This window comes from Helianthus annuus, chromosome 14, assembly GCF_002127325.2.
Source record: "Helianthus annuus cultivar XRQ/B chromosome 14, HanXRQr2.0-SUNRISE, whole genome shotgun sequence".
Lineage (NCBI taxonomy): Eukaryota > Viridiplantae > Streptophyta > Magnoliopsida > Asterales > Asteraceae > Helianthus > Helianthus annuus.
In genome coordinates, this window is record NC_035446.2 from 163,230,893 (window position 1) to 163,238,607 (window position 7,715).

General features: G+C 35.2%; 1 long non-coding RNA gene across 1 annotated transcript; it reads right to left on the bottom strand.

Annotated features, from left to right (window-relative positions):
- Positions 1 to 5,872: 5,872 nt before the first annotated feature.
- On the bottom strand, positions 5,873 to 6,831 carry LOC110906204. The gene is made up of 2 exons (XR_002573745.2): positions 6,778 to 6,831; positions 5,873 to 6,336 (listed from the first exon to the last, which is right to left on the bottom strand). It is a non-coding gene; the product is annotated as an uncharacterized LOC110906204 (long non-coding RNA).
- Positions 6,832 to 7,715: the final 884 nt, after the last annotated feature.

Sequence of the window (7,715 nt, forward strand, 5' to 3'; positions counted from 1 at the left end):
TGATGAGATGTGGGTTTGAGCCTTTGAGGTGGAGTTTAAATAGGAAGGGAAATTCAAATGCAAATATTGACTATTTTATTCTTCTTCTTGTTATTAGTATTATCATTATTAAAGTTGAATATTGTGGAAACCAACATGTTTGATCTATACTAGTTTACTCCAAATCAAAACTAAAGTTGAAAACCAACATGTTTGATCTATACTAGTAGTATTGTTTTTTTCTTCTTGAGATGGATCCGAATATGTTTGCGTATGCGCAAATACTAGGCATGGGCGGTTCACAACCGTTCTTTCAAGGTCCACAAGCCTTTGCATCCATAGGCGGTTTGCAACCGTCCACCCAAGAAACCGAACCCGAGATAGAAACGGTACCGGAGACATAACTAGAGCCCATTGCCGAGGCATCTCAACATGGTAAACGGCCTCACAAAAAGAAGGATCCAACCGCTCATCGTCGAAAGGAACCTACCTAGCTTTGACAAAAGATGAGGAATACGCGTTAGCATGGGCATGGCTCGACAAATCGGAGACCCCAAAGTTGATAAGTGTTTTAAAAAGTGTATTTATTTTATTTTTTTAAATAATTTGGTCCACTTTTCACATATTTTTTATTTTTATTTTTTATGAATATAATATTATATTTTTTGTATCTTTTTTGTAGCAAACTGTGCAAGAAAGAAACGACGAAAAAAAAATTGTCGCGATACTAGAATCGAGCCAAATGGAGAAAGATATAGAATTTTTGTTTAAACTGATCGATCATCTCGTTAGCGGCGCATTGATCCTAGCGTAAATGCATCGGCAACAAATCCATGAAAAATACAGACTTTACATTATTAGTTTTTTATTTAGCAATGTAATTTTTTTATTTTTTTCGGTTTTTTATTTTTATTTTTAGCAATGTAATTTTTTATTTAATGAAATTTTATTAGTTCTAATTTAAAAAAAAAATTGGGTAATTATTTATGGGGCATTATTGGGCATTATACCACTACACCCATTTTAGAAACTTCCCATAATTTCTCATTGCTGACTGAATTGTCACATGACGTTTTGCGCAAAGGTGAAGACATTATTTGGATCTTCAACTACACATATCTAACCATAAACCTGAATTGTTTAATGGGTTTTTATTTTTCGCACTTTCTTGTTGTTATTAGCAGTTCAATTTGTTTTACTTGTAATCTTTTTTTTTTGGGTTCAGTTGAAACCTAATTTGATACCAAAATTGAAAGCAAAAAAAAAAAAAAAACAAAGTCACATACTCGTATCAAATCTAAGAGCGCTCTTCACAATGTCACCTATATGGCCAAGTCCATGAACCAGACCACACCCCGACAGATAGATCTACATTGTAGGGTCGAACACCAAGTCCAACTTGGTGATCCGTCAACCCGAATTCCAAGCGGACTTCACATTGTAGAACTAAGCTAAATTAAAAGTAATAATTCTTTCAATGCTAAATATCAATTGAAAATGTAAAAGTAGGTGATAATATGGACTGTGAGGTAGAGGTTTGTAGAAGTTTTGTGGTGTGGGACAAATGCATGTTTTTGAGGGAAGTCCGTAAACAAAATGAAGCGTAATTACGTGTATATTAATTAATTCATCCATTGTTGGGTTATGGTAAAGCTATGGCATTGCTCCCCTTAGGTCGCGTAATTACGTGTATATTAATTAATTCATCCATTGTTGGGTTCAAATGGCAAAGCTATGGCATTGCTCCCCTTGAGGTCGAGGGTCCGAATGTGTAAAGTTTGTTGCTCATAAAAAAAATATTAATTCCCGAATTAACTCCTTGTTACAAATGCTATGCACACCTATCGCCGCCATCAAAATCGAAATTAGAATCCAAAATTAAAAATCGAAACTAAACCAGAACCAAAGTATAAGATCTAAAAGGAAAAATAAGAGTAAACTGCCATTTTGGTCCCTGTGGTTTGGCCAGTTTTGCCACTTTAGTCCAAATCTCAAACTTATTACATCCAGGGCCCTGTGGTTTGCATTTTGTTACCATTTTAGTCCAAAATCCAAAAACCCTATTTTTTTAACTGTTGCAACCTCCTATTTTGTCCTGTAGTGCAGGGGCATTTTGGTCCATGTTAATTTATTATAACATTTCAGTAATTAATAACATCTATCTTCAAGAAGATCATCAAACTTCATCATCGAAACCCAGAAAATCAAGAACATCGTCAAACTTCATCATCAAAACCTAGAAAATCAAGAACATCATCTTAAAGAAAATCAAGAACCCAGAACAAAACCAGAAACCATCACGAAAACAAAACCGATTTGTAAAAAGAAACGAGGCTCAGATCTGTATCTTACAGAACATCATCATCAAAACCCAGAAAATCAAGAACATCATCTTTAAGAAAATCAAAAACCGATTTGTAAAAAGAAACGAGGCTCCAACAACAAATCAAAACCGCCATGGCTGCAAACAGAGGTTGCAAGCGCACTTGCCCTCCTCCGATTCTGCCACTCCAAGCTGCGGAAAATCTCAAATGTTGACCCAATTTTGACTCGGATTAGGTGAAATCATCACAGCCTTGCAGTTTACTCAAAAAAAAAAACCACTAAGTCACATAAACGTAATCCAAATCAGCAATTGAAACAACAAAATTCTACCAAAACCACAGGGACCAACCACATCCGATGAACCTGCAACTCCCTGCAACCACCCACTCGCACCCCCTGCAACCACATCCGATGAACCTGCAACTCCCTGCAACCACCCACTCGCACCCCCTGCAACCACATCCGATGAACCTGCAACTCCCTGCAACCACCCTCTCGCACCCCATGCAACCACCGCCCCTCTCTCTCAATCCGGTGAGCACCTCCACCCAAAAAACGACTGGTCAAACACTATAGGGTTAGGGTTTACCATGTGTTCTTGAGGCGGAGATCTATGTGTTCTTAGGGTTAGGGTTTTCGAGCGTTTGAGCTTCAATTTGAGCACCAGCAGCGTTTGAGCTTCGATTTCGAGCGTTTGAGCTTCGATTTACCATGTGTTTTCGAGCGTTGCGGTATTTTAGAGAGAGAGAGCAGGTCATTTTAGAGAGAGAGAGAGAGAGAGCAGAGTTGGCGGCGGTGGGATGGTGGTGGGGATGATGCGATGGTGGGGGTGGTGGTGGTGTGGTGGTGGTATTTTAGAGAGAGAGCAGATTTTATGTTGAGAGAGAGAGAGAGAGATGTCTGAGATGAGGTTGAAGATGATGATCTAAGGGTTTTATTATAAATTAGTTATTATAAAGAGATAATAAATCTTAAATGACCAAAATGCCCCTGAGGGTAAAGACAAAATAGCAGGTCATTAATGGGAAATCTGGTCAAATTTGAAATTTGGACCAAAATGGCAACAAAAACCAAACCACAGGGCCCTGGATGTAATAAGTTTGAGATTTGAACTAAAGTGGCAAAACTGGCCAAACCACAGGGACCAAAATGGCAGTTTACTCGAAAAATAATAATAAACAATTGACAATTCCATTTCTATTTCTATTTTTGGTACAAACGTTAAAATGTTTCGAGTTTTGAATTTTCGATCATATTAGAGTTCGTTTGATATCCCTAATCATATATACCCTTAAGAGTTTTAAGAGTTGGTAAATGGTAAGCATACATACCAATATTTCATGAGTTAGTTTTATATATTAGAGTAAATTACAAGTTTTGTCTGTTATGTTTACATCAAATTGTAGGCGGTGTCCTTTAGCGCAAAAGTTGACAAGTTATTTACTTAATGTTCCAAAATCTTGCACGTTATGTCCTTTAGGCTAAACCCAGTTAGATTTCTTGGTTAAATTTGGTCATATACATTACACATGAGGCAATATTATAACCTGAATTCGATCTCATTATAAAACAATTCTGTTAATGGAGAAAGAAGAGAGAGAGAGAGAGTCAGGGAGGAAGAGAGAGACTCTTTTTTATTATATGTTCTTATTTTATACACAATAGCCCCTTAATATTAGTTGTTATACATAATAGTCCTTAAAAATGAAAAGACAATAATTCTCTCATGTGCAAGGCACATGACCAGATTTAACGAAAAAATTTAACTGGGTTTGGCCTAAAGGACATAACTTGCAGGATTTTGAAACATTAAGTACAAAACTTGTCAACTTTTACGCTAAAGAACAGCGCCTATAATTTGGTGTAAACATAAAGGACAAAACTTGTAATTTACTCTATATATTTTATACTGTACAAAATAAAAATCATGAATGGTAATTTTGCAATGATGTTTTGACATGTTCGACTTACATACACAAGACACACGTGTTATATAGTGCAAGGTCACATGGTAATTCTATCCTGTTCATCTATTTTTTTATTCAGCTTTGAATAAATACATATAAAGGAAATGAAGTCGGATGAAACCAACAAATGCATTTGGCTGAGTTGTAAAACGTGTGTGTATTAACCCTTAGTGTATTGAATTTTCCTTTATATTAGTTAGGATCCGTTTGACAAGTTTACTTATACACCTTTAAAACAGTTTATAAATAGTAGCATACAAAAAATATTATTTCAAGAGTTAATTATTATATTTTTATATATTATATTATTATTATTATTATTATTATTATTATTATTATTATTATTATTATTATTATTATTACCTACATATACATTTACAACCTCAGGGAATAGTGCCAGTCAGCTTCCCTGACACTTCTCTATTGGACCAAGCTATTTTTTATTTAATTTTATTTCCAGTTTAAAATTATGCATTCGTCCTTCGTTTAAAATTACGTTTTTGCCCCCAGCTCAAAATAAATTTATAATTTTGCCCTTATCTCAAAATTACGCTTTTGCCCCCGGTTCAAAAACTCATCTTTAATTTTGTTCCCAGTTTAAAATTATGGTTTCGCCCTCCGTTTAAAATTACCTTTTTGCCCCCAGTTCAAAATAAAATGTTGTTTTTTCCTCTAGCTCAAAATTACGCTTCTGCCCTCAGCTCAAAATTACGTTTGCCTGACACTTCCTTATTAGACCAACCCATTTTTATTTTTATTTTATCCCCAGTTTATAATTACGCTTCGTCCTTCGTTTAAAATTACGTTTTTGCCCCCAGCTCAAAATTTTGCCCCTAGCTAAAAATTACGCTTTTGCCCTCGGTTCAAAAACTCATTTCTAATTTTGTTCCCAGTTTAATATTACGGTTTCGCCCTCTGTTTAAAATTACGTTTTTGCCCCCAGTTCAAAATAAAATGTTGTTTTCTCCTCTAGCTCAAAATTACGATTATGCTCTCAGCTCAAAATTACGTTTTTCCAATAGTTCAAAATAAAATTATGTTTTCCCCCCTAGCTCAATATTACGCTTTTGCTCTCAATTTAAAATTATGATTTCACCTGCAGTTCAAAATATAATTACGATTTTACTTTCTGTACAAACATAGTTATTATTCGGCCTAATACTCCGCAACACGGGCGGGGCAAAAATTAGTTATGCTATTCAAATTAGAAACCGTGAATAGTACACGTTTTCAACTTACATATATACAAGGTAAAAAAAATTAAAACTTCACTTGATTTGGCTTGGTGGCAAACACGTGTGTTATAAAGTGAAAGGTTAAGTGTACAAAACCCTTCCTAACCGGTCTGCTAATATTTTTTTATTCCACATTGGTTAAATACATATATAGAAAATGAAACCGAGTAAAATCAAGAAACGAAGTTGGCTGAGTAAAACGCCGGAGTATTAACCTCAAGTCTCGGGTCAAACCTCCTACACTCACTTCCACTATTTATATTTTTACCTAGCCTTTAGCAAATTAGCAGTTTTTTTATTCAGTTTTGATGATTTAACTTCTTTTTGACAACCCTACACACATATATATGTAACATAAATTTAAAATTAAAAACATCATAGGACCCGTGGATATTGACTTCACCATTGATGTTTCGACATGTGTTCAACTTACATATATACAAGAAGAAACAAAATAGACAAAACTGCACAAATCAAATTTTGTGTTATACCCAAACTGCATTTCATACCTTTCACTATGAAATCGGTCAAACCCAACATTTAAGCTCATATTTTGATACAGAATACAGCCTTTAACCTCGTTTATTTTCTTGGTTAACTACCCTCATATGCATCGCATGTGAGGGTATTATTGTCATTTTCACATTGTCTTCCTCAATCATCCCCTCAAACCTAGAAAAAACCTATGTCTTCTTATAATAAAGTATCCCTGAACTTCAATTTAGTTGAACCTGAACTTCAGTCCCCCATCACCCATCCCCTTCCTTCACTTCTTCTATTTAGTAAACTTCAGTCCCTTAGAACTTGTCTAACCATCATCTTCAGTTGAACTTGAAATTCAAATTAGTAAACTAATCAAACATCAATCCATGTTCATAGTTTGGTCATTCCGATTGATCTCATTTTAATTTATTATCGTCTATAAAAATTAACTATTTAGTGTTTACCTAAATAAGTCCTAGAAGCCAGAATGGAAATCAAAGAAGTAATCAATATATCGACTGTCGGAACTTTACCTTCCAGAAGGTCAGAATCATTGAAATTAACTATGAAATAATTTTAATCGAGTAAGAAAAAAAGGGACATGCATAAGTGAATCAGTGTTCAAACTTCAAAATCAACATTTTGTGTTTTGAATCTTCTTTATGAGTTTCTGAGTGAGTAAAATCAAAGTTCAAAATCAGAATCCAGGTTCAGGTTCTGATGTTCATAGTCAAACAATCAAACTTCAAAATCAATCCATAATCAAACATCAAAATAAAAATACGTACCTCCTAAAATTCGTGAAGGGGGATGTTCGATGTAGGGTTGAAGCCCGAAGGATGGATAAAGCCAGTGGGGATCAATTGTCAAAATTAATATATAGAGATAATTAGGGATGGCAATCAAACCCGAACCCGTTGGGTAAACCTGAAACCCGACACAATTGGGACGGGTTTGAGGTCGGTTAATCGGGTTTGGGACGGGTTTGGGAATAGTTTTTATTTTTTTCCGTGGGGTTGGGATTTAGTGATACACCCGTTTACCCGACCCAATTACCCGATAGAGTGTACCCGTTTACCCGATTGTATACCCGGTATAATTTCTTTTATATTATTAAATATGTATATATATGATACATCCATTTTTTACACATATAGGTATTCTATTCCGTATACATTGTAGTTATTTGATATATATTTTTATAATGACAATACAAAATCTAACCGGTTAGTAGTTACCTGATAAATACCCAATGGGTTTTGGGATGAGTAGACACACCGAGTAATCTTTTTAAATTAACGGGTTTATCCGAAACCCGCGAGTATACCCGATACCCGATGGGTATTTACCCGCTAGAAACCGACGGGTTTTGGGACGGGTTTGGGACAAGCTTATGTAACGGGTTTGGGATTACTTAAACCCGTCCCAAACCCGACCCATTGTCATCCCTAGAGAGAATATTTGAAGTAGAAAGGGGTTTTTTCTATGTTTGAGGGGATGGATTAGGGAAGACAATGTGGAAATGACAGTAATACCCTCAAATGCAATGCATGTGAGGGCAGTTAACCAAGAAAACTTACATCGTTTGTGTTATTGGTTATACTTTGTAGCAAAACATGAACATAAAGGTTGGTTTTTGCCGATTTCATAGTGAAAGGTACGAAGTATAGTTTGGGTATAACATAAAGGTTGATTTCTGCAATTTATTCTCTTGTAAATCTTTTTT